General features: G+C 38.9%; 1 protein-coding gene and 1 pseudogene across 11 annotated transcripts in view; both read left to right on the top strand.

The window, feature by feature from the left end:
• The window catches only part of TAFA2 (TAFA chemokine like family member 2), a 203,176-nt gene that overhangs the window by 98,238 nt on the left and 77,691 nt on the right, over positions 1-27,247 (top strand). The window contains exon 1 of one of the 11 annotated variants that reach the window (XR_012087392.2): positions 17,599-18,003. The exons of the other annotated variants lie outside the window; for them this stretch is intronic. The gene's annotated coding sequence lies outside the window, so the exon portion shown is untranslated. Of the gene's footprint in view, positions 1-17,598; positions 18,004-27,247 lie in introns of those variants that run through there. 11 annotated transcript variants of the gene reach the window in all.
• On the top strand, positions 12,024-12,659 carry LOC110075121 (GTPase KRas pseudogene; annotated as a pseudogene).

Raw genomic sequence — 27,247 nt, 5'->3', positions numbered from 1 at the left:
AATGTAAGGTTCCTACAATTGCTCTTAAACAAATACTGTATAAGTAAACACACTTGTGCTGAACTAGTGAGTCCTGGTATCAGCTGTAAATGGGGAGGAGATTGGAATCCAGGCATTAAAACCACTATGCACAGAAAAATCATACTATCTCCTCCACAACCACCTTTGCCCTATGATTTGTTGTTCTCTCCAAAGGGGGAAATGTAGCAATTTTGTGAGGTTTTAGAGAGCAGCCGGAGACTCCGAAAGTCTAGCTTTAAGAGAGAGGGAAGGGAGGTGAGGTAAAGAAAGTCCTTTTGTGACAGCAGTCAGGTAGCAGCATGACATTGCATTTAGAGCTTTGGTTATATGAACATAAAATAATCATAATTAAATGCTTTTATATCTTCCTGTTAATAGACATATAGGTGTATTGGTTCCTGTGCCTATGCCATAATACAGTTTTTCTTTGATCTAATTAGTCTAGGAAGAAGAAGAAAATAACAATTGCAAGGTTTTCATTTAACATACTGGAGAAGATTACACCAGAATTAAATCTGGAGCAGGGACAAGCGGGGAAAAAAAAGCTGGATAAAACTAATTAATCCTGTACTATGTATTGTTCTATTTCATAAAGCAATACTTTATAAATAATGATAAATGTGCATGTGGAGTTAGCAATGCGCAAAAGAAAGGAAAAATCTTATTAGCACAGAAATGATTTAGATAACTTGCTGTGTCAGGCTTTGTTTTCAGTTTCTAGAGTCTTCCTGGAGTTGATGACTTAGTTCATCCTGCAAGGGCCACCATCCTCCCAGGTTTGGTGCTAGCATCACTTCCATTCAAATAGCATCTTGGAAAGAGGCACACTGAAAAGCAGATTGAAAATGAAATACCTGCATAGTACATTGCGGCAACCCCCATTTTCAGAAAAATTCCATATGAAGCCTTAATTAAGTTCAGAGAACAGGAATAGGAGACATACAGACCATTTGTAGTTTCCAGACCTACTTGCTGGAGGAGGTAAGGATGTAAGACTTCACATGGGCAGAGAGGGGCTGCACTTGAGATGGGGGGGGCATCCATTCTGTTGGCTCTCAATATGCCCATGTAAAGCTCTGTGGGAATAGAAGTATTGCAGACAATATATTTACATTGGTGGTTTCCCCCCAAATATGGGTCAAATATGCAGATTTGAGTTGGCCTTTGAGATCTTTTTTGGCCTCTCCCCACATCAAGAAGCTCCAACCTCTCAATTACACCAAAGCAGGCTGCAGTTCATTAGTGAATGCCTTTCAGTGTTAATGGATGAGGGATTTGCTCATATAACAATCCCTTCACTGTTCTAGATTCGTAGCACCATTGAGGGTGTCCTAACCTATGGCATTCTGGCATGGTTTGGGAGTAGCTCTGTAGCGGACAAAAAAGCTCTACAGAGAACCATTAAAATTGCCCAGAATATCATCGGGCTCCAGCTACCAACCCTGGATGACATCTTCACATCCCGCTTTCTAAGGAAATCACATAGCATTCTGAGAGACTCTTCCCATCCTGCTTATAACTTTTTTGAACTGTTACCATCTGGCAGAAGATATAGAACAATTAAGACTCGGACCACACGTTTTCTCAATAGTCTTCATCCCAGAGCTATAATTGCAATTAATAATGAGCTTAAAGACCACCAGTACTGAATAATTAGTTGGACTGTGTTACTTGGCCTGCGGTGTAGATGTTTGTATTTTTAGTGGGGGACTTTTAGTGGGTGGGGAGTGTTTGTGAATTTTATGTGTGTGCATGTGTCTGGTCTCTGGGTGTCTGTGAATTTCGTTGTATGTGTATATACTTACAATGACAATAAATTATTATTATTATTATTATTATTATTATTATTATTATTATTATTATTATTATTATTATTATTATTATTATTATTATTATTATTATTATTATTATTATTATTATTATTATTATTATTATTATTATTCACAGTAATCCAATGAGAGGAGCTTTAGAGCAGTCTGTTATTTTTCACCCATAACAGCCATGCCCTGAGTTTTCAAGATGCTGTTACTCTAACTCTATCATCATCATCATCCATTTAAATCTATTTTATATAGAACACAGGCAGAGTTCTAGCTCCTGTCCTCTGAAGATGCCGGCCACAGAGACTGGTGAAACGTCAGGAAGAAAAAACCCCAGAACACGACCAAACAGCCCGAAAAACTCACAACAACCTATGATATTTACTTTATCTCGTGATCTGCTCAGGATGGATATGGATTCTGATAGGCATTATGGATTTCCAGATGCAGCCAGTCTGCATCCAGGGGTGGGACATTAATTGTGCACTGTGGTTGCCTGGACCTGATGTGTTCAGGGAGTGGGTTATGACCAGACATGTTAAGGCAAGAGCTTCAGTTCTGCCTCTGTTCCAGGTTGCTTTAGCTCTTCTATAGATTGACATCAGGAGCAGATCAATTAAATTGTCTGGCGAAGATGCTGATGGCACTATTGAATGTTAACCTTGCTGCTGCTCCTTGTATCAGTTTGTTTAATTTCAATATATTTTCTGCCATTTACAGTCTTGTCTTCACACCTGGAGGGGAGTGAAATCAGTAAAGTCCCCACAGTTCCCCACAGTCAAAGAAAATAAATTTGTCTTAGCAGTACTAGAAGAGTATCCTTGTATATATATATTTTGAATATTAATACTTGTACAGTGGTGCCTCGCATTATGACGTTAATTCGTTCCAGCAAAATCACTGTAGAATGAAAACGTTGTAATACGAAAATAAAAAGCCCATTGAAACACATTGAAACCCCTTCAATGGGCTGGAAACTCACTGTCCAGTGAAGATCTTCCATAAGGCGGCCATTTTAGGTGGCTGTCTTGCGAGGAATCCGTCCCAGAAAACAGTGGGGAGCCATTTTATTTACCCGGTGGCCATTTTGAAACTGCCAATCAGCTGTTGGAAAATCGTCGTTTTGCGAAGAATTGGTTCCGAAAGCAGAGAACCGATCATCGTAAAGCAAAAAACCCTATTCAGACCATCATTTAGCGATCACAAAAGCGCTCGCAAAAATGCAATGCGGTTTCGTCATAATGCGGGGCAATTGTAAAGTAGGGCATGACTATACACAAATGTAGTGTAAAAGGATAATCACATATAAAAATCTATGAATCTTTCCTATTTCATCCAGAAATTTTGTTGTAGTTTCATGGTGCATTTGTTGCCGTCTATTCACCATATAAAGGTATAAAACCTCATCTAGCTACCAGACCAGATATTGGTTATTTGGAAAACAGCAAGCAGTTAATAAATTATGCTATTCGTTTCTTGTCCTTCCTTCATTGATTTCTTGATAAGGTGTTGGATTATAAAGCTTTGAAACACTATGAATTAGTATTAGAGAAAGAGGCAACCCATTTCATTGTACTAAATTTAAAATCTTCTGAGTAGCAAGTTTAGCTGAGCCGGTATATGAATGCTCAATATCTCCCGTTTTCACAATATGCTAGAGTTAAGTCACAGAGCCAAGATGTCTGGAATTAATATTAATAAGAGCAGTGGTAGACACAGCCACAGCACCACAGCACAGAGAGAGAGAGAGAGAGAGAGAGAGAGAGAGATTAAAACCTGTTTCTAAGAACTGATCATATTCATGTATTTTAAAAATCAGGAATTGCTAACAAATTTCCTTTTTAAAAGCTTTTTTTTTTCAATATCTTTGTCTTCCAAATATGAAAAAAAAAAGGAAATCCTTTATGATAATCTGAACTCTTGAATGAATAATAAGCTTCAGCATATAAAATACAGCATTAGGGTAACAGCAGATTGAAAACTCTGGGTGGGAGAAAATAAGAATAAGTCTGACAAAACAGGAAAAGATCCAGACATTAGAATACCTTGTAAACAGAAGAAACAATCACAATGATGGTGATATTAAAATACATAACTAGAATTATTTATGCTTGTTTATGTAAGACTTGCCCATGAGCTTGTACTGAAACATATTTTCTATTGTAGTTTCATTTGTAGTTAGAGAGATCTTGCGTTGTGGGATCCACCCAGAGTAGCCTCTGGTTAGAAGGGAAATAAATAAATAAATATAGAGATATAGAGATAATAAATAAAATGTTCAAATAAACTGAGAACTTTATGTCATGATTCCACCTTCTGTGAGGGAGAGTGCAAGAGGGGTTGTATAAACTCAGCTGTCACTTTTTGATTTCACTTTGGGATGCAATTTAAATGATAGATAAGTTAAGTGGAAAGTAACATGCTTTGGACAAAGTAGAGGTCAGATTTAAGAGACAGTTTGGGGGTGTGTAATCACTTTCCTGTTTGGCCTCAAAGAGGCAGGAGGGTCTTTGAGCATTCTGATCAAGGCCACTTAATTCTTTTTTGCTTCTCTTTACCTCAGGGACACCTGAAATTTTAGGTGGAAAGAAGCATCAGTGGTGGGTGCTCTTCTTTCCCTAGGTGTAGCATTTTTTGGTCTAAGTCTCAGAATCACTTCCAACAAACTGACACTCTCTCCATCTTGTGTCTTTGTTCAAATTCTTGCAGCACCACTAAGGACAATATAGTTATTTATGATCATCTTGTTATTATTTGCCATCAGTACATTTCTGAATCATGGTGATCTCAATTACAAGAAATGAGATGTGTGCGGGGAGTGTATTACCATTGCCACCCTCTAGTGAGCTTCCATGGCTAAGCAGAGATATGAACCCAGGTCTCCTAAATACTAGTCTGATACTCTATCTGCTACATCACACTGCCTCTGTATCATAATCGGCCTAATTTTAAAAGAAACAGAAAACTCCCTGGATTCTGACAGTAAGATTTTGGCAACTTTAAGTACAGTACTATTGAATGTTAATAGCTGCATATGCAAGAACATTATTTCCAGACTTTTGCAGATCTGAATACAATTAATACGTAGATATGGTTGCCAGGCCAACAACAGCCCATTTCCTGAGATTTACGGAACTAAACCTGAAGTTGGGGAAAGGGATTATAGCTGTGTGTTGTTGTAAGGTTGGGTCCTTGTGACGATTAAGTACAGTGGACCCTTGACTTACAGACGGCTTGACTTACAGACTTTTTGAGTTACAGACTTCTCTGGCCGCAAAATTTAGGTTTGACTTGCAGACTGAGATTTGACTTACAGACCAGAAAAAAACCAAAATGGAACAAAAACGGCCTGTTACGGGATTAATCGGTTTTCAATGCACTGTAGGTCAATGGAGACTTGACTTACAGACTTTTTGACTTGAGAACCGCCTTCCAATACGGATTAAGTTCTCAAGTCAAGACCCCACTGTAGATGGTTAGGAGGTGGAGTTTCTTGTGGACCAGCTGATCCTGGAAACTGGCACAAAATGCTCCACACCTTGTATTGCTCCAAACAGCACAATAGCATGCAGCCTTCCCTACTTCTCTCCCTAGCCGCCCCCACTCCTGATTTTTGAACATACTGGCATTGAACAACTGCAACACACATGAAATCACCTTCACACTGAGTCAGTTGCAAACAGATGGGGATGAATGCCCATGGGTTAAAGACGCTTCAGGTGTCTGTCCTGCCATTATCATTATCCTGAGATTTCTTTCCCCACCTAGGCCCAGAGAAACAGCAGCTCCCTGAGACGCAATATGGGACATTTTAATCTTTTACTGAATAGGAAAATCTCTCTCTTTTTCTCTCTGTTCCATCTTACTAATTTCTAAAAAATAAAAAACTGATCTAGACATTTACTTATCCACACTGCTACCATCTTTCTCCCCCTAACGCCGAGGGAGGCCTGGAGAGAAAGAACAAGAAACCGGGTCTTCTCGGCAGTGGCCCCTCAACTTTGGAACAGTCTGCCCCCAGAGATCTGTCTGGCTCCCTTGCTGGGTGTTTTTAAGAGCAAACTTAAGACCTGTCTCTTTAGGCAGGCTTTCCCTCCTGTCATCACTTGAATTTTTTTCTTTTCCTCATCTTGTGCCACATTACTATTGTTGTTTTTTACTTAATTATATTGTGTTTTGAGGGACGTGGTGGTGCTGTGGGCTAAACCGCAGAAGCCTATGCTGCAGGGTCAGAAGACCAAGCAGTCGTAAGATCGAATCCACGCAACGGAGTGAACGCCCATCGCTTGTCCCAGCTCCCGCCAACCTAGCAGTTCGAAAGCATGCAAGTGCAAGTAGATAAATAGGGACCACCTCAGTGGGAAGGTAACAGCGTTCCGTGTCTAAGTCGCACTGGCCATGTGACCACGGAAGATTGTCTTCGGACAAAATGCTGGTTCTATGGCTTGGAAACGGGGATGAGCACCGCCCCCTAGAGTCGAACATGACTGGACAAAAATTGTCAAGGGGAACCTTTACCTTTCTATTGTTTTTATTCCATTTTTTTAATTCTTAGCTGCCCAGAGTAGACTTTGGTCTAGATGGGTGGGGTATAAATAAACAAACAAATAAACAAATAAATAATAAAAATAAATAAATAAATTTGTTTTATCACTCTGGTATCATAGTTAGATGGCTGGATAGCTCAGTGGTTTAGGTATACATCCTGTGAGAAGAGCCAGCCTGTGTAGCCTTGGGTAAGCTGCACAGCCCCACGATCCTCCCAGAAGAAAGGAATGGTAAACACTCTACCTCAGAGGTGTCAAACTCAATTTCATCTTGGGCCACATTGGCATTATGGCTGCCCTCAAAGGGCCAGTTGTATCTGTAAGATTATATAAATGATCTACTCTTTATCATATTAAATATAACCCTCTTCATTCAATTATTACTGGCTTTAGTAATAACGTAAGTAATAACTAGCTCTGAAGGAAAAGTCTATGATCAAAGTCTAGAAATAATGGCAAGCAGATATTAATGTATACAACTATTGTGCAATTTATTGAAAAGTGAGTTTTAGTAACAGAAATATATCATTGTAATCATCAAATATTACCAAGCACTGTTTATTATATTAACTTTGTTTAACTGTTTGGTCCCAGCTGAGACAGGGAGAACTATGACAAAACAAATAATGGCTGTGAACAAAAAAAAACAAAACAAAAAAAGGTGAACACAGAGGTCAATCTGCTGTTTCAAGTTGGGGTATTAATCCTTTTTTTTTTGTTCCAAAGTGCAAAGTACAAGCACTTTGGGGGTTGTCCCCTTTATCAGGCAATGTTAACTAGAAAAGGAGAAGTTGACAGGCTTTATATTCAGAAACACAAAGAGACTTGCAAAACCCGCTCCCTCCTCAGTGCAGCTTCGGTAAAAGTGGATAATGAGGTAGTGTGGGCGGCATATTAAATAAATAAATAAATAAATAAATAAATAAATAAATAAATAAATAAATAAATAAATAAATAAATAAATAAATAAATAAATAAATAAATAAATAAATAAATAAATAAAGTGGCTGAAAGACTGCAAGGGCAACCCCTGCACCCCAGGTCAAGAAGAGCAAGGCAGGAAGCCTCACCCCTTTCAGAGATCTGTGGGCTGCCCCCCATATCTCCCCACAGCGCCGCTGACCTGGCTAGCCTCGCCCACCTGGTGATGCCTGCTCCATGGCCCCACCCATGTTTATTTGTTTTGTTAATTATTCACGGAAGTCTCCCACCATTCCCTCATGCTTGCCATGGCCATCTTCCCTCATTATCACCTGGCTCCTCACTCGCTTCCATAGTTGATGCAGGAGAGGAGGCGGAGATGGCCGCTGCTAGATGATACCATCAAACAGTCCTCACCGGGAGCCATAAGAACGGGGGTGAGTGGTCAATAGTGAGGACTACATTTCCCAAGGTGCTGTACGCTGCCCAAGTGGCTGCACTTTCTGACTCTTCGCTGCTTGGAATGCTGGGATTAGAAGTCCCCCTAGGAGGATTCCCAGAATCCTTACAGAGCATTATGGGTGACCGAATAAGTGCCTGTGTATTGTACACTGCAGAGTAGCAGGCAACACTGCGAGGGCCACATGAAATGGCCCGGCGGGCTGAATTTGGCCCGCGGGCCTTTAGTTTGACACATGTGCTCTACCTGAAAACCCTGAAAAGATCCACTGTAAGTCAGAATTGACTTGATAGTGCAATATTATTATTTAGAGGTAGGCATGAACCTTGATTTGGAGCTGCAGTTTCTCTTCCCCCACTAGCTAGCAGGTGTGCGCTCCTCTCCTCCTCCTCCTCTTTGACTGTTCAGCTAGTCCCCAGTTTCCTTATCCTGCCTCCTTGGCTGATCACCCACTCAGACAAGGAGGTGGGACAGGCAAGCCTGTGCTCCTGCCAGGGACTGGCTGAATAGCTGAAGAGGAGGAGGAGAGGAATGCGCTCCAGCTAGTGAGTGGGGCATTGACCAGGGAGGCAATACAAACTAGCATAAACTTCTGAATTCAGGTTAGTGCCCATCTCTGTTGTTATAATGGCTAGAAACAGACAACATATGATCTTACATCAATAACATCATCATGTACTACATTCCTTCCAGTGAAATGGCAGTGATTTTCAGACATTACAGACTCCTCCCCTATCCTGTATCCCCCCCCTCCAAAAAAAACCTTCTCTAGGGTGAAAAGAGTACTTAGGGAGTCTTGGAATCAGGGGAGGTGGGGGAGGAATAGGAATTTTTAATTTGGGATAAAAGGCAATGGCTAATGATGTCATCAGCCCTCTGCTTGTGGATCTGTACCAACAGGATTTCAGCCACAGTGTTTGTACAGGTGGAAATTCATCATGAGGAAGCTGGGTTCAGGTCTTAAAACTCTGCTCTCATCGAGAAAATAAACTGGTCATAATACAACTGGAATTACTGAATTGTCAATCACCACCCACCAGTAACAAGTCCAGTGAGCTTCTTGGAATAATGAGAACCTTTGAGAAAAGGCTCACTAATAATAGTAATTGCTCATTTCGTGTGTTGACATCTATAATGAATATTGAAGCTAGACTGTAAATGCTTCATTGTAGCAAAGTGCTCAGTGCAGTGTTCATAAAAATAAATGATGGGAAGACAGGATGGTAGCCATGGAGGAGCTATTGCCCAGAGTTGGTTACACAGAGATATTAAGGTGTCGGTCCACATTTGTTCAGTGCTTCACTAAAGAAAGCTTTTAGCAGTAGGCAAATAATTTTTTTCATATGGCTTATTTTGCTGATGAGCAAACAAATTCATGCTTAGCAAAATAACATTTGGCAGAATATTATAGGTTCATGTTCTGCATTCATTTAGCAATTGTACTCCAGTTAATGGAGTGTGTGTTCGGAAATGCCTTTTTCACATTGCACAGATTGAACGTAAGGTACTGTTTGCTTACAGGGTACTGGCTGAATACTTAATTATGTGTGAACTAGTAGCAAGACAGGAGTTGTTAACTGCAAATGGTGTATATCTACCTGGGTCCAGAATTTTCCCAACTGCCTCTGTAAAAAGAAATTAACAGGAAAAGCCATAAAACAATACAGTCATAAAGTTTCATTCTCAGTGTTTTCAGAGTATCTCAGGTGAAGGTAGGCTAAGTTTGTATCAAGAACTGAATCCAGCCTACGCATATTTTTACTTACTGATACTGTGTCATACTGTAGGGTTCTGTGTTTTCCACAGAAAGAGATTTGACAGGAAATGTTCTGCATGTTAGCTGGTTTGGTGGAATTAAGAGCACATTTTGCATAATTGTGCAAATGGATATTGGCCAGTGTTGAAATTATTTAATCTGGTTTTCAAGTGTTACAATGTTTAGCCCTGCAGGTATCCTTTTGAAACGTTGCCCTCTTTGGATGGAGAAAAATTTATGGTTTGTGCCATTGTCACACAATTTGCACAAAAAGCACAGGTGGAGAGAAGAAGTGATAAATTGTTCTCCTTCTCATTCCCAAAAGAGTTTTAGGATACCCATTTCATATAAATATATGTTTCTGAATCTGCAGTCTTGTTAAAAGGGCCACCACTTTGCTATTTGACAATTTTGTGCAAATGATCCAGAAGGTACACAGAAAATTAAGAATATCCTTTCTGGACAATGACCAAGCAGAAAGACTCCTCTTGCAAAGAATGCCTTGCACCTATAAATCTAAAATGTGACCGTTCTTATACCTTCAGAAGCAGCAACTACAGTATATCTTCATTTTCTCCAGTTCTTCAATATTATTTCCCCAATGCAATATTAATTATTACAGTCCAAAGTATTTTTATACCATATCAGGCAGAGAACCTTTCTAAAAGTTTACTGTGTTTACCAATCCTATCTACTGCAGACAGAGAGAACAACCATTATAGCTGTTTTTGTGGTTTTTTGCGATAGTCAAAAGGAGGCAGAAACCTTTTGTTTTCTCATATGCGTTCAGTACCCAAACCAAAATGGGCAGAGTCCAAATTAAAGTAAATGTGAGCCATTCTCCCTAAGACCAGACTAGCATATCTGAGGGTCTGTGCATGTCCATGGTTCCCAGCACTACTGTATGAGGGGAAAAGATAGCTTTTCCGACAGACCCATGGAGAAAGCCATCTTTTTTCTTTAGAGTTTCACTGGGAATCATTCAACATGATTATGCTGTGATGTTTTTGTTGCCAGTTTTTAAGAGATCTCCAGTATGAGGGCAGCCAGTTGCTGGAGAATGAAAGTCCAGTGAAGATTAGAGGTGGGGTCCTGATCCATCCTAAACAGAAAATCAAAAGGAATCTTATTACTGTTTGTTATGTACAGTATACAGTATAGCATTTAAATCACTCATAGGAGCTTAAGAACCATGGTAAGCTGTGGAACAAGAAATGAAAAGCAAAATTTTAAAGCGGGGCAAGGCTTAAAGGAGGAGTAAACACATCAGTCAGTTTGCAAAGGAATACAAATAACTGCATTTCAGCATAACACTCACAGAACTTTGGCTTGTGGGAACTGCAATTTAATTTTTTCCTGTGACCTAATTCACCTCTTCACAAACGGAGACAGGGAGATTTGAAGGCAGAGAAAAACATTTTGTCCTGATTTCTCCCCACTCACCCCATTTGTGGATGACAGGAGACTGCCAAATATACAGTAGCACAGACAGCAAAATCAGTACATTCTTGCACCACTGAGGAAAATACAGATTTATGCCAAATGCTGCACCATATTTTGATACTGAAACATTTGCAAATGAAGGACCAGAATTGGCAGGATGAATAAGAGAAAAAAAGACCCTCAGTATCTCCTCAATAGTCTTCTCTTGTGTCTTTTGCACCTGTAGTCTTGCTTTATTTTTATTTCTAGTGCATTTCCTTCATCGTATCTAATCAGAGATGTCAGTCAGCATGATGGTTTTGAATCACAGAATCACATTGTTAATTGCATCATATAGCTAGACCAAATATGGCATGGATTGAATACATGAAGGAAGCCATAATCATGAGTTTACAAGAACTATTGAGGGCAGGACATTTTTGAGATTACTCATTCATAGGGGTGCCATAAATCAAAGGCAACTTCCTGGCAGGTAAGAACAACAGCTAATCACATATGATGAAAAATATGGAGTCATTTCTGACAGGAAGACTATCCTAATTTTGAATGGTAGAGGAGCGGAGGAAACTGGTGTCAAATAGATGCTAAAGCAGTTTAACTAGACTGAGACTTCTTGTCTAACGGCATGTACACGCCTCTAGGTCCTCCATGTGGAGAATGGCCCCAAAGGTTGTGTCAGTCCAGACATGAGATTTCTTTTGCTACTCAAAAAGTAACAAAGCAACTACAAATGGAAACAACTATGTATAAGAACAGTTACCGTAAATAGCCCCCTTCAGTCCAAAGAAGAGGAGCAGTCCCCCCCACCAGCTGTCTCCATCTCTGTCCTCTTCTCTGAGAACAGGAAGCCATGCATTGTATGGTGCATGCTTCTGCTTCCGAGAGGCTCTCAAGAGGGAGGGATTCTCCACTGCTGGCCTGGGCCCCTTGGCTCATGTGTGCACATGCTGCATCTGCTAGCTTCTTCTCCCCCCCCCCATGGGGGTGTATGGTAACCTGAGTCTCTCACTGCCCCTCCCTCCCTTCCTGGCGATTTGCCTTGGAATCTAGCAGAGATGACGGAATAGAAACTGGTGGTGGAGGGCTCTGGTGGTGTTTGGAAGAGTGCACTTACCATACAATTGATTCAGAATCACTTTGTGGATGAGTATGATCCCACAATTGAGGATTCATATTGGAAGCAGATTGTAATCGATGGAGATATGTGTCTGTTTGATATCTGGGATGCAGGTGGGAAAGAAGAATACAGTGCTATGCATGATCAATATATGAGAACAGGAGAAGGCTTCCTGTGTGTCTTTGCAATCTACAATACAAAGTCTTTTGAAGATGTTCACCATTACAGGGAACAGATCAATTGTGTTAAGGACTTTGATGATGTTCCTATGGTGCTTGTTGGAAATAAGTGTGATCTACCCTCTTGGACGGTGGATACGAAAGAGGCTCAGGAGCTTGCCAGAAGCTATGGAATCCCCTTTGTAGAGACCTCTATCAAAACTAATTAGGGAGTGGAAGATGCTTTGTATGCCCTGGTGCGAGAAATCAGAAAACACAAGGAAAACATTAGCAATAGGTGCAAGAAGAAATCTTCCAAAAGGAAGTGCAACTATTTTCTGAAGGAGAGAGGCTGTTGCGCTATTGGGAGTGCAAAAAACCCTTTGAGTTTGGGTGTTACCCAAGCTGCTGAATAAATTCTAACGGCCATGCCTGTCAACCTTTGAGGCTGGAAGGTGAAGGTGGTGGAGTACTCAAAATGTCATTTATTTTCCTATTTTTAAAACTGGGACATTACATCTATATTATGAGGCTTTGTAATGATTACTTGCTTCTAATTGCTGGATGCAGTTAAATTGCCTTTGCCTCCTCCAGGGCCTCAGTTTGGTTTGAGGTGGGGTCATTGGAGGTGGCTCTACAGCTCACTCCTGCCTTCACCTCTGAGCAATGACATTCTAGGGACAGCTCAAACTAGTCCCCTCTAAGACCTCCTTGGGAGGCTCCAGTTGTGGACACTCTGGCTCTTCTACTGAAGTCTTCTTTTTTTCCTTTCCATCGTTCTCTTCCTCCTCCTCTGCCCTTTGGCACTGGTTCTGTCCTTCCCCACATCCTTTTGCCTCCTCTTTTTTAACCTTTGGACCTTCCTCTGACTGTCGAGAACCTTTGGACCATGCTGCCCCTTCTGGTCTTCACTTTCTCCCTCTGCCTCCCTGCCCTCAGAAACATCTGGGGTAGCCCCTTCCACTGTCCTTCTCTTCCTTCACCTCCATTGGAGATTATGGTGGGTTTGTTGCATTTGTAGTGAGTGGATTTGCCACCTTCCAGGGTGGTCCAGGTGAAATCACCTGTGGGATGATTGGGGTGGAAGGTAGACTCTTCAGGGACCTGCTAACACTGCTCTGTGCTGGAAGCTTCATTGCCTACTAACAGCACGGAAGTGTAAATGTTATTTTACAGAAGTAACTTATTATTTCGTGTGTGTTTGCAGGTATTGTTAGTGTTACTTATTGCTTTAAAAGCAATGAATTCGTATGACATTATTATTATTATTATTATTATTATTATTATTATTATTATTATTATTATTATTATTATTATTATTATTATTATTATTATTATTATTATTATTATTATTATTAATCTTAGAACTGCAGAGCTGGAAGGGACCTTATGGATCATCAAGTCCAGCCCCTGTCAAGGAGGCTAGATTTGATGGGGAATTGAAGGGGAATTGAACTCCCAGTCTCTGATCCTGCAACCAGATACCTAAACCACTGAGCTATCCAGCAGTTCTTTGTTTTAGTTACATTCTATTTACTCTTTAACCAATACAATTTAAAAATAAACATTTATTAATGTTTTGCTCCAGCTCTAGTCATATGTGTGTGGCTAGCTTTGGCAGAGTGTGGATGTAGATACACATTTTGGAGTGTACCCATATGCACTCAGAGGAGTTCATGCAGAGTGGTTAAACTGCAGTATTTCAGTAAAAACTCTACTCTTGACCTGAGTTCCATCCGAACAGATTCAGGTACAGTACCAAGGTTTGATGTTGACCCAGCCTTCTATCCATTTGAGGTGGGCAATCTGAGTATCCAGTTTGTAGGGTGGGAGGCTATGTGTACAATCAAATTGTAAACCTCCTAAAGAGTAATTTAAGCACTGTCCAGTGATACGTATATAATTGCTTTGCTTTGCCTTGCTTTGCCTTGCTTTGCTCTGTTAGGTTCTCTGGCACAAAGAGTCAGAAACAATCCACTTGTTCATATTCAACTGGTCAACCCCAAGTGCACCCTGCTGAACCTTTCAAGTATGAAGCTTCTATGGTTGTTGCAATGGAGACAATTGTTGCCATGAAAACATTTTTTCATTTTCCTATGAAGGGTGCAAAAACAGGAAAAGGGGACCATTTTTAAGGGAGTTGATGGTTCAGGAATTGTGTTCTGTATGAACAGTACTGATCATTCTTTACCTTTGTGTATGTATGTGTGTGTGTGTGTGTTTCTGGAGAGTGTGAAATAATTTGAAAAAGAGAGATGCAATAATTAACTACCAGTTACAGAAATTCTGTGACTGCTACTCTGCCATCTTCTGGGGTTGTAGATATAGGACCAATTATACGCAGGAAATAAAATATTCTTTTCAATCTGCTTCCCTTTTTAGATTTTTAAAAGATTTTATAAAAGGTACATTCCTGAGAATACTTTCTAGCTACAAGACAGGTGAACCCAGTAATTCAAATATAGGAGCCATGTCAATCTCTCTCTCTCTCTCTCTTTTTTTGCCGCGTTTCAGTATTATGGATTTTGACATGTGAGCGGTGTTCTTCCTCCCAAAATATATGGCTTTAGCAATAAACTTGCACTAATCAGATCTTCCGACAGGCTTCTGTACAGTGATTTACATTTACATGAGTGTATGAATTCTGAAAAATTAATTGGCTGCATGGATGTTGCAGTCAGTCTTGAGCATATTTTTCTAAACATGCAGCTGTGCCTTCGATAGCATCTTACTACTGCAAGTACTAGTAAAAATCACTGGTAATAACTGATGCCATTACTAGGCAGTTAATTTGTAAAAGGCTGTGAATTAACAGTTTTTGCTATTTATGTGGCACACTTTTTTTGAGGGGGCGGGGGAATGAAAGCTTCACTGATGAATAATTTACACTCCGGTTTCCTTGCAAATCTATAATCACGTGCCCTACGGAGACTAGAGTACATTCTGCTGTGAGTATTGTGCAAAAGATTAGTTGCTCCTTGGTGGCATGGCTGCTGTAGCAGTGTGAATTGCACTTTTAATTTGTCTTCCCATCTGACAGGGCATCTAATTATACTTTCTAAAATCTGTTCTAAATTATGCTTTTTAAATCTTTAGTTGAAGGATATTTACATAAAAAGATACAGATTAAATAAATCGTTTAAAGTCATATCAGCAAATCATTTAAATGAGATTGCTTTTTCTTTAGTGTTTGAAGCTGAATGTTCATTCTATTCCCACTATGTTCAGTTCTAGTCAATCAAGAATAAGGTTATGTTTTTAATTTTGTTTTTGCATGATGTGTACAGATATGAAATGTGTGATAGGTTTTTTCACTGTTGTCTATCGTATATTACTCCTCCCTAACCTGGTGCCCCCAAAGATGTTTTGGACTGCACATGTTTTGTGTGCAGTAGGCTCCAGGTTCATCAGCCAACATGTGCAAATAGGGTTGGGTACCCATGAATTATTGCCACTCAGTTTATGCAATATGGAGCTAAAATGGTAGGCCGCATCTTAAGTTCCCTTGACTGTAGCCCTGTTCAGGCATTGCATTTTAAAACCAGTTAAGGTGTGAAGTATGTCAGGGATAGGAGCATGCAGGAAATCCCTGCCCTCCCCAAAAACTTGGTCAGACATTTGCATGCTCACAGTGAAAGTCTGTGGTGGTGCTTGTAAGTGCATTCAGTAGAACACCCTTAAGAAGTGTTGCTGAGTAGACCTCTATTGTGACCATCTAAAGATCTGCCTGTCTTCCAGGTGGATGTGGTTATGTGGATACCTGTTATCTTGGTGTCACTGTTCCACGTCAAGCTCTAATGAGACATACTTGTGGTTCTTCTGATTCCTAACAATTGGCCATGCTGGCTTTTCTAGTGGAAGTTGCAGTCTGAAATATTTGGAGGGCACCAAACTGAGATTGTACTAAAAGGATATGTAAGCCCTTTCATAGCTATCCAAAGCTAGAAAAGCATTTTACCCCACAGGCATTCATAAAAGCTCAGTATGTTGTTTACAGGATGGTGTAAGTTGAGTTTTGATTACAGAAAAGCAAAATGCACATAAATGTCTCTGCTACGTAATGGGAAATTATTGTTAATTGTAAAAGCTTATCTTTTTAAATAGAGTAGCATTACCATTCCATAAAATAATAATCCACATTTGTGTTTTCTCTCATTTTGTATGTGGCTTTCTAAGAGCTCATAAAATTTATTATCGAAAAAGGAACAGTGGCAGTACTGCTGCAAGCAATGTCATCAATTACTAGCCTTCTTTCTTATTGAGAAAATGATAATACATCATTTCAGCCTGTGTATTCAGAACATACAGGCTGAAATCCTATTGCCCAACTCTGCCTGCATAGTTGGAATGATATTATTGGCAGTGGTAGATTAAAGCCCGCCTTTTGCAATTTCATGGTGTGCATGGTCTGCACATAGTGCCATGAAGGCTATACCCTGAAATCCTGAAAGGAAAGTTTTAATTAGTGGCAATCTGCTTCTGCCCCTGTCACCATTCATGTTACATAGATGGATCCTGACCAATATGCTTCCCAGCCGCAGACTATTTCTTCCAGACAGATGTGTGATTCCAAACACTTGTAGCCTAATTAAAGGCATGAGAGATATAATTGCCAACCAGGTGCTGTGCAATGGTAATTAGATTTAACTGTATTGCGTTTAAGGCAGAACTGCACTTCACATAAATATGAAACTTGGGTGGGCACTTGCCCATCACTGGGGGAAAAACACTGTGATGTGCATAACATTCAAAAAAACTAGTAAAATGTCGCTGTGCAAAACTAGTGTCACTTCTCTCTTTTCCTTTATGAAGCTAAGCACAGACAACAAACACAGAAGGACTGGTTGATCAAAATGAACCAAATAACCCTTCTAGTATTTCTAATTTTAAAAAGTCCATGTAAAAGGGCATCAGCTATCATCGTTTTCTGCAGTTGTGCAAGTGCTCAGTTTGTGCAAAGGTCATTACTGCAAATGTGAGAACTCTAGTTGACATTAGCAAAGCACTGGTGTTGTGCTGGTGCAGGAGCTCTTCCCCCATATCCAACAGCTCCTCAGTTAGCATATCTACAGGACAAGGTTCCACAGGCTAAACAGGCAGGTACTTAATTTCCTTTGTTCTTGGGTTATATTGGCATTTTGATTAGTTAATTTTTAAATGACTGTTACAATATGGATATTCAGTGAATCAGGGTGTAGGCAGCTGTTTTGAATATTAAGAGCATTTAGTATTTATTTGTGGGAATATTGCATTCTGAGTATTTTGACATATACTTTGATTTCTTGGAAAACGTTCTTGTGCAACTATTTGGAGTGAAAGCTTTGAATTATGTCTCTTTACCACAACAGTGCGGAGAAAAAAAATAAACCAAACTCCCTTGGTAGTGATTATTTTCTTCAGCATTGATTGATCTCTTAAATCTGCATCCTGCTCTGAGCACTGGTGGTCCATTTTTTATTCATCAAAGTGAATTTTACTTTGTAAAAGTAAGAAAATTTCCATACAATTTGTTAGACCAGAAACTGGCAATAATTTTTAGTGGTATTAGAGGTGATCTTGTGTGCCTAACATACTTTGGTCAAAACATAAATTCATGCAGAACTATATAATGTAGAATAAGTATTTTATCTTGTTTACTATTACACCCTTTCGTCCTTTACACACATAGACCAAGGACGAATGATTGCACCAGGGGAAATGGCCATTTTTCAGGTTTTGATGTCAGCCCTAAGACCAAGGAAGAGGAGCTGAAGGAGAGAGGTAGGGCACCAAAAGCTAATTTGTTTATAATAATAATAATAATAATAATAATAATAATAATAATAATAATAATAATAATAATAATAATAATAATAATAATAATAATAATAATAATAATAATAATACCAGTCAGACTGTATCTTATATTATCTCCAAATACTACTACTACTACTGCTACTGCTGCTGCTGCTACTACTACTACTACTACTACTACTACTACTAAAGTATGTCAACATAAAACTCCTTGGAATGGGCAGTGATCTATGAAGAATTAAAGCTACTAACTAATTAAAGTTAAAAACTTTAGGTAAAAGCACATGGGTTGCTCATTTCGCCCTACATCTGATACCTAGGGCTCTAAGTTGAACAGATAGGTTTTCAAAGCTCATCTAAATTTGTCGAACTCCCATACAAATATCCTAAGGAAGAGAACTCCACAGCTTTGGAGCCAATTCCGAAGCCTGGAATTTGCCATCGTAGTCCAAGAGACCAACAGAAGTCTAGAATCTGTGAACGGAGTCTTTTAAAGAAAAATATGCCATGCCACCAGCTCTGCTAAAGACAAGGAAAACATAGGGCTTTAAATGTCAAAACAAGGATTTAAAAATATGTTCTTGATCTGATAGGCAGCCAATGAAATGGCCCATGATGACAGGAATATGGGAGTAATATAGTAAATTTAAAACCACTCATGTCACATTATTTTATACAAGAGTAAGAGGACAGAGAGGAGGAGGAGGAGGAGAAGTAGAAGAAAAAGAAGGAAGTAATCCATGTGTTAAACCATCAGGACATGGATAAGGAGCTTTGTAGTCTCAGGAGTCAGGAAGTGACAGATCCAGTGGATATTAGTAAGATGGAAATCACATACCTTGACTGTTTCTGATTTCATTCACAATTTGTGACTGCTTTCACAAATGAATGAAGCAACAGGCAATCATCCACTAAAATCCTAAGATCCGTGACCTCCAATACAGGGGTCACACAACAACCGTCGAGGAAGAGAGGAGGAATAGTCAAGGGACAGGCAAAATGATTTGGATGAAAGACCAAGACTTCAGTCTTATCCATGTTGAGAGGACATCCATGATGAGATGTACAATAGGCAGTTTGTCAAGGAAGCCCAGATCTCATTACTAAGCTCAGGATAAGACTAGAAACCTGGGTATCATCAGCATAGATATAATAAGTATCCAAGAGAAGCATATAGAGACAGAAAAGAACTGGCCCTGTACTGAGCCCTCTGGAACAGCAACAGTGAGGGGGAAAGATTGAGAGATTTTAGTATTCACAGAAACTGGAAATAAATTATTTAGAAAATATGGAGAAAATCAGGAACTAGAATTTTAATTGACACCCAAAGAGGTGGAGTTTTGGTTTTTCTTGGTTTATTATTACACATCATAATACACAATAATATGTGTATTATTATTTTGTAAAGTGGCCACAGCAGGGTTTTGTTAGCAGAAAAAAATTGTATAACAAAAAAGGAGAGATTTATTTCAGGGGACCCCAAGGGTGATGGTGAGCCCTCAAAACATGACAAAATTGCCCCTTATGCCTCCCCTGAGGGCCCAAGGATAGGTTTTGTGCCAAAATTCTTTTAAAATTTTGGATGGTGTGTGAATGCAGGGGACCTCCAAAAATGCCACTGCTACGAGGCAGCCGATATATGCAGCAGATGGGCTACGTACTGTCCATCCTTGCATTACAGGTGCACTCTAGGGTACTATGGTAGAGTGGTAGAATATACCAGATGGGTGGGGTATGTATAAATAAATAAATAAATAAATAAATAAATAAATAAATAAATAAATAAATAAATAAATAAATAAATAAATACTACACGTTATAAGAAGGTAAAACTTAGTTTATCTTTCTGTAACACTGCCATCCTTTAAAGCACTGGAATGCAGACTTCAGAATCACAGAGCCGAGTTTAGGATTCAAATAAAAGAATGAGTGCACTCTTAATTTTAAGCAATACAGGCTCAAAATTGCTCCTTTTGTAAGTACATTTCATATTGAACTCAACAATTCACACATTTACAGAGGTAAAGTCCAGTTTTCAGAAGGAGATTTGTGGGACCTTCGACTTCAAGTGAGGGGGGGGAAAAGTGTCTCGCCTTATTTGGGGGTCACAAGACGCACCATTTGCTGTTCACTTCAGGTAGCAAAATGTAGACTGGTCATGGGTTGTCAGTAGAACAATAAACATATTTACATGAATCACTACTTATCAAAGATCCACTGTAAAAATTTAGAAGTTAAAAATGGCTGTTATTAAACTCTTGGAGACCCTTGCAAATGTACAGTAAATCATCCAGACATTGAGCCATGATTTGCCTTCTACCTGACACTGCTTTAATGGATGCAATACCCACAAAGTCTGTCTCGCTTCTTTAATATGTTATTTGAATCGACTAGAGCAATGGTTCCAGTCTTGGGTCCCCAGATATTCTTGGAGTAAAACTCGCAGAACCCTTCACCACTAGCTGTGCTGGCCAGGATTTCCAAGAACACCTGGGGACCCAAGGCTGAAAACCATTGATTTAGTTGATGGAGTTCTTTTGTGAACTCTGAGTGTCTAACTATATTAGCAGCATTTGTAACATGGTCAACACTTACCTCAGAAATGTCACTTTTCAATTTTGTTAAAAGGTGTATCACCACTAAGTTTTGATCAATATATTCCAGAGGTGTGAAAATGCAGTGAGAGACTTATGGATATAGATTTTTGTTACCTTTACAATGTCTGGTTCAATTTCTCCTCTGTTACTGTTTCGCTGCAAATGTAGTATAGCAGTGTTCTCTTCTACAATTTGAACAGAGGGAAGGGTGGGATGACACAGCTCCTTGTCACTTTGATTGGCAACACAGCTGTTAATAGATAAGAGAGTATTGCATTCTTCTCTTGTGTAATGTAATTGCTATGTTTCTTTGAGAATTCCTGCCTATAGAGAAGAAGGTTAAAGGGATACGTTGTGCTATCAAGGTTATTGCATGTTCAAGGTGATGTAAGATCATTCAAATATAAAATTGTAGATCACCTACTGTCTATCATAATGTGGTTGTTGTTATCATAGTGTGGTCCAGCTTTTCTATATGAATATAATAACCAGTATTCTACCTATAGCAACCATTATATTGAAACTTAAATTATCAGGGTCCAAAATCAATAGAATATATGTTTTTGTACATTCAGTAGCTAAAAGTACTTGATATTGTGATATAGCAGCATTTGAATTACCATCCCATGACAGATTACCACTAATTTATTTCAATTTATGCATATCCATGCATTCCCAGAGTCACTGAGGTGATATACCAAGGTATCTTACAAAGTTTCAGGGCTTTTAGGTTTGAGCCTTTAAAAGGCCAAGAACCCAACTACTCTCCTTGTAGAGAAACTTCAGGGTCATATGACAGGTTCAAATACAACATGGAGGTCAGATTTACAACTGTCAGTTTCAGATATTCAGGGGCATGAATTTGTTTTTCTTCTCTGCCCCAATGACAGAAAAGACTTTTATTGATGGCACTGCTTTTCTACTAGACTGAGTACAAAAAGCAGTTGTGTTTGTGGGACTCTGTATATTGCAGAGGTTGGGGGTTAACTGTACCCCATGTGGTTGGAATGCTCTGAGGTATCTAACTTCTGGGATGGAGCATGCTTGATCAAATGACAGGTCAATAAATTACACAATCTGCATCTTTATTACAGTTATTGGTTCTTATTAGAGGCAATGAAGAGTTTAATTTCTCTATTACTGTCCAGAGCATTCATGGAAAATTGTGCCCAGGTGGAAGACATTAAAAGGTCCCTGTTAGCAAGTCCAGCAGATAGCTCTAATGGAGCAGTTGACCCACAAATTATGCGTCAGTGACAAAAGGGAGATATTCTTATAAGTTTGGTTTACCATTATTTTATTTATAAATCAAGATTCTGTATCTACTGTGCTGCTAGCAAAACATGTAAACCATTGAATATAAACTCTTCCATTAAGGAACAGCATACACATTAATACCGTCTTCAGAGTGCTCATTGTGTGAGTACATAGACCAAAGATTTTTGTATTGAACTCTTCAATTGGCACTGTATGTCTTTTGAGGGCCCACCATGTCCCTTTTGAAGATATTCTATTCCATTCTCCCTAATACTTGATTATCAACCCCACCCACCTCCTATATTCAGTATTGCATACAGTATTGACTAAATATCTTTCATCTTTGTGGGTGCGTGCGTGCGTGCTTCTGCAAGCTATGGAAATCCCATAGAACAGATGGTACTTTTCTTCTGCATGTTGATGGTGCTGTTTCAACTATGTAAGAATTAGCGGTTGGACAATGAATTCACTATTAGTATATAGGGTGGAACAAGGGTTCTGTCTCACCAATGAATCTACTGTTAAAACAGAACATTATTGGCCCAGATCCTCTTACCTAGTTATGGTGGTGTAACACAAATGCCATAACTTTTGGAGGTGAATTTCCTCAAGTTAAGAAATCACCACAGACATTATCAGTTGCATACTGAGTTGTATGACTCAGAATCCTAGGTCATACAATTCTGAGAATCAATTTAAAAAAATCTTTATTATTAAAAATGAATTATGTTTCAATGCAATAGCGGACCAAATCCTGGCAGTGGTTGATCTGGTGGTGATTTCTGACTTTCATGAGACTCCCCATCCACAATTCCAAGCTCCCCAAAGCCTCCTCAGGTCAAAGGGGAGCCCAAGGGAGTCTTGGAACCTAAAACAAGGAGACAGGAAATTTTAAAGTAAGAGAAATAAAACATTTCTGTACCTGATCTAAGCTGTGCCAGGCACAAAGTTATGCACTGTTTTTGTCCAGTATGTCTGAGGAAATCTTTTGGATATCTATTCATTTCTTTATTACTATGTCAAAATGACTTCTTTTTAAATTCATATCATTGTTGTTGTTTAGTAGTTAAGTTGTGTCTGACTCTTTGTGACCCCATGGACCAGAGCACGCCAGGCCCTCCTGTCTTCCAATGCCTCCCGGAGTTGAGTCAAATTCATGTTGGTAGCTTCCGTGACACTGTCCAGCCATCTCGTCCTCTGTCGTCCCCTTCTCCTCTTGCCTTCACACTTTCCTAGCATCAGCATCTTTTCCAGAGAATCTTCTCTTCTCATGAGATGGCAAAGTATTGGCGCCTCACTTAAGGATCTGTCCTTTCAGTGAGCACTCAGGGTTGAATTCGTATCATAGTGCTGGACAATTTAAAATTGTGGCCATAGTAAAATTAAAAACAAATTAAAATGTTAAGATAATTAGACTAGTATTAAACTATTTGTGATCAGAAGTGGGCTACTTACAGTATGACTCAACAGTTCATTAAAACAAAATGAACAAGGAGCGGGAAGAGGTGAATATCTGTATGGTAAAATGTTAGTCTAATAATCAGATTGGCTTTATTATTTTTAAATCTGGCAATCTGCATGGAATGTTTATTCCATTAAAACCCAAAAATTGATGAAAATCTCTGGCATTAAAATAGAAAGCCACTTAAGGCAGCACAGCCATATGCTTATGACAAACAAGCCACCCAAATGAGAAATAAATCAGTAGGCTTTGCACCAAGGTGCATTTCAAACACTTTCATTTTCAGTTCAGGAAACAGCATTATGAGGAACCAAATCATGATTATTTATTTAATATTCATTACATTTCTATTCTGCCTTTTTTTTTTTTACAGGAGTAGCACTCCAGCCAGCTTAGGAACACAATTAAAAAAAAAACTAAATACAAACAGAACATTGCAATGAAAATATGCATAATAATCGAGCCATTAAGGTCAACACAATATTTAGTAGGCACTGAACAGTGTAAAAATCCATCAAATAACAGCCACTAGTACATCGTCTGTTGTTGCCATCACCTACCACCATGCCTTTAATGTTCCCATAGGACAATTAAAAAATGATTCGTCTTGTCAATATGGAGAATAACAAACAAAAATGGCAGCATTGAGACACCAAATGGAAAACATCTCAATCTTTTGTTTAGCTTACACTAAAGAAGATGCATGCCTTGGCACTGGGGAGTGAGCGAGGCAGAAAAACCTCCTTCCTAGGTTATCCTTCACCTCCTGTGACCTGCACTCACCTTCTTCAATCTAGACTGCTTTTCTTAGAGTTTCTGACAGCACTTTCTTTCCTGTTCATATTTCCTTCAAGACCCTTTATAGGAAAGGGCAGAGGAAACATCTTTATTCTCAAGAGTCGAGAGGACAGATGTGGTTCCTCGCATCTCCACCTCAATTAGCTAGAAGTAGGATTTATTATCACTCCTAGCCTAGCTTTCTTATTTTTCTAAGAAAATTAGAAAGCTACCCTTAGGAAGGAATAGGAAATTTTCTAGGATTATTTTCTCTTTTTTAGAATAGGAAACATGGAAGTGATTTGTTTTGGAAGGGGCAAAATCCGCTCTGGTAACCTTTCTGAAATTCAGGGGCTGTATCCACAAGTTAACTTAGCTGCAGCTTACTCTGCTAATATTCAGGACACACTGATGTCCCCAAAGTCATGACACAAAGAAAGACTTCAGAGGAAGATTCCAGTGTGAAACTGCTGGGCTGTACAGTAGTTTGTTTAAGTAAATGTTGCTCTACCAAATTCATGTTTTGTTTCCCTTATTCCATTATATTAACGTTCTACTTGTTGAATTGAAATCTGAGTTTAGAAACAGCAGTACTATTTACTGCTTCATTATTTTATGTCCTCTGTTTACCCAAATTATGTTAATGTGTTCTGTTTCCTTTGTGTTAACTAGTGAGAATTAAAATTCCTATTGAAATGTGTTCTAAAGTTTAGTTGTAAAATAGGGTTTTTTTCATTTTTAAGACATCCTTAAAGCATTCAGTTAAGCTGTAGGACTCTCAAATGCTGCCAAATTTCGGTTCTTAGAGAAAATAAAATAACTGGCTTAAAGCCCAGAAATTTCCAATTAATTGTATTAAATGAAGACTGGAAAAATAATTATTTTGAATCCCCAATAGAACAGGTACTTAACATTGTCTACGTTATTTATTTATTTATTATTTGATTTCTACCCCGCCCCTCTAGACAAAGTCTACTTGGGGCGGCTTACAAACAAGTATAAAACATCATAAAAATACAATCAAATAGAATCATCATTGTAATTATCAAAATATATATAAAATAAAAAGAACACAGAAAACAACAGTTTATTTCATGTGTATTGTGGTAATTTGACATCTTTTTTCCTATTGTGAGGACAAAGCAGGTGCTTTTTGCCCTCAAAAAATTTTCAAATAATTATTTGATTTTATTACTAGACCAGTCCTTGTCTCTTTGGTAACGAGAAGATAAATTTGAGAAATGGGACCAATAAATAGGTAGTGCAGAATGGCTTCTTTTCACTCTTTCCCCGTGGATGCAATGTTATGTTCAAATGGATATTTCTTCATTTTCTTTGTAATGCTGCTGAGGGTGTTTTCTAGTGTAGCTCAGTGGCTAAGAGGCTGATCTCTGCTGAGTGCATTCAGTGTGTTCCAGCCCATTGCTCCCTATCTGCAAAACTCACATATACTGATGTTCTTTATACACTTCTTAAAATAATTACAACATAGTAATATATGTGAAGCCCTTTGAATGTTACACGAACAGTAGGTATTATTGTTAGCTGAAATCTAAGAAAATAGGATGCCTTTTTCAGTGAAAATTTGCTACAAAATCATGTTGGAAGTGTTGTCACTGCATACCAAGGAGGCACTCTTACATTTGACAATGTCTGTGAGTCACGCTGAATAAATACACCATTCAGTCTTTTATTGTACTTAGCTTTAGCAGGTGAATCTTAATACCCGTAATGTAATTACCAGAGAAACCTTGAGACTGAATCATAGGAACGGGTTGTGATAACTAAGAGATCTATGTAACAGAGTTTAATTGTAGACTGTTTAATTAAAAATATCTTAGGAAACCTTTCTCTCCTCTGGCAAATATATTAATTTACCACAGTAGTTGAATATGTATCTAAATGAATCCTCATTTCAGCTGGCAAGATTCCCATTTCTGATCGCAGTCTTAAGAATGGTTTTCTCTTAGAAACACCTAGCATGGTTTTCACATTTTATTTTGGAAGGATTCTGGTGCAGATGATTCATGGTTTCCTCATAGCCAGATAATCAGATGGCATAATTTAGATTTTCATATTTCCCAAATGGATTGATTGTGTATTCACGAAGGCTTTCACGGCCGGGATCTAATGGTTGTTGTGGGTTTTTTCGGGCTCTTTGGCCATGTTCTGAAGGTTGTTCTTCCAAACGTTTCACCTGTCTCTGTGGCCGGCATCTTCAGAGGACTGGAGTAGGAACTCCAGAGGACTGGAGTAGGAACAGAGCATGGACAAAGCCTATCTCACAGCCATAAATACTCCGTTCCCAAGCCAACTACACCAGAGCACAGAGTGCTGTCCTCTGAAGATGCTGGCCACAGAGACTGGCTAAACATTAGGAAGAAAAACCTTCAGAACATAGCCAAAGAGCCCGAAAAACCCACAACAACCATTGGATTGATTTTGCTTCTTTCCACGCCTTTTCCAAAAGTTCAGGACATCTTGATCTGATCTTATGTGTGGCTAGGTCACATTGGATAACTTGCATGGAACTAAAAATAATAAGGACTCATCTCTGCACCTAAGCAATGAATAAAGATTTTAACACAGGTTTGTTGATATTGATCTACCCGGCTGCTAGCATTGTTTGATTCTCTTTTGGAGGGCCAGACTATGGGATTTTCAGTATGAGGGCTTGCACTTCAACATATACCAATATGCCACTGGAACTTTTCAAGGGAATTGTTGGTAAACATTGATGGTCAAACTCAAGAAAAACACATGTCTTTTTAAACTATATGTTTCACACACTGGATAACTGGTACAATTTTCACTTCTATGGAAAGTTGTCAGGACTGATCTTTTCATATAGGGAAAAATGTTCCTTTAGGAAGGAAAGTCATGGGCATTCTTCCTAATTGTTCAAATGGCATTCATGCCGATATAATACACTTGTAGATAGGAACCATGTCACTATTTGTAATTAATAACTGACGACTTAGCAAAAATGTGGATATGTGCCAAAAAAGAAAGGCACATGGGGAATTAGAAACAAGCTGGAACCGTAAGATCTACAACAGGGCGAGTGTGGATAAAGTGTGGGGGTTCTTTGCCATGGCATTCCTCATTACATCCTAAT

Source organism: Pogona vitticeps, chromosome 5, assembly GCF_051106095.1.
Source record: "Pogona vitticeps strain Pit_001003342236 chromosome 5, PviZW2.1, whole genome shotgun sequence".
Lineage (NCBI taxonomy): Eukaryota > Metazoa > Chordata > Lepidosauria > Squamata > Agamidae > Pogona > Pogona vitticeps.
The sequence above is the reverse complement of the archived record's forward strand: the minus strand, read 5'-3'. Positions and strand labels throughout refer to the sequence as shown.